General features: G+C 41.1%; 1 non-coding gene across 1 annotated transcript; it reads left to right on the forward strand.

Moving 5' to 3' along the window:
- The first annotated feature begins 592 nt into the window (after window positions 1-592).
- Window positions 593-700, forward strand: LOC112804521 (small nucleolar RNA R71). Its single transcript, XR_003203133.1, has one exon. It is a non-coding gene; the product is annotated as a small nucleolar RNA R71 (small nucleolar RNA).
- Window positions 701-943: the final 243 nt, after the last annotated feature.

The raw sequence follows: 943 nt of genomic DNA on the forward strand, positions 1-943 counted from the left end.
AGACCATGGTTGCTAAGTCAGAGTTATTCTGCTTAGAACTCTCTGTCTGTTGCTGAGAAGATGATGGAAAAGGCTTGCTATTGCTAAACCTGTTTCTTCCACCATTATTGTTGTTAAAACCTTGTTGAGGTCTCTGTTGATCCTTCCATGAAAAATTTGGATGATTTCTCCATGAAGGGTTATAGGTGTTTCCATAGGGTTCTCCCATGTAATTCACCTCTTCCATTGAAGGGTTCTCAGGATCATAAGCTTCTTCATCAGATGAAGCTTCCTTAGTACTGCTTGGTGCATTTTGCATTCCAGACAGACTTTGAGAAATCATATTGACTTGTTGAGTCAATATTTTGTTCTGAGCCAATATGGCATTCAGAGTGTCAATCTCAAGAACTCCTTTCTTCTGACTAGTCCCATTGTTCACAAGATTTCGTTCAGAAGTGTACATGAATTGGTTATTTGCAACCATTTCAATCAGTTCTTGAGCTTCTGTAGGCGTCTTCTTCAGATGAAGAGAGCCTCCAGAAGAGCTATCCAAAGACATCTTGGACAGTTCAGAGAGACCATCATAGAAAATACCTATGATGCTCCATTCAGAAAGCATACCAGAAGGACACTTTCTGATTAATTGTTTGTATCTTTCCCAAGCTTCATAGAGGGATTCTCCTTCCTTCTGTCTGAAGGTTTGGACTTCCACTCTAAGCTTACTCAATTTTTGAGGTGGAAAGAACTTTGCCAAGAAGGCATTGACTAGCTTTTCCCAAGAGTCCAGGCTTTCTTTAGGTTGAGAGTCCAACCATGTCCTAGCTCTGTCTCTTACAGCAAAAGGGAATAGCATAGGTCTGTAGACCTCAGGGTCAACCCCATTAGTCTTGACAGTGTCACAGATTTGCAAGAATTCAGCCAAAAACTGATGAGGATCTTCCAGTGGAAGTCCATGGAACTTGCA

The sequence above is a fragment of the Arachis hypogaea genome, chromosome 5, assembly GCF_003086295.3.
Source record: "Arachis hypogaea cultivar Tifrunner chromosome 5, arahy.Tifrunner.gnm2.J5K5, whole genome shotgun sequence".
In the NCBI taxonomy this organism is placed as follows: Eukaryota; Viridiplantae; Streptophyta; class Magnoliopsida; order Fabales; family Fabaceae; genus Arachis; species Arachis hypogaea.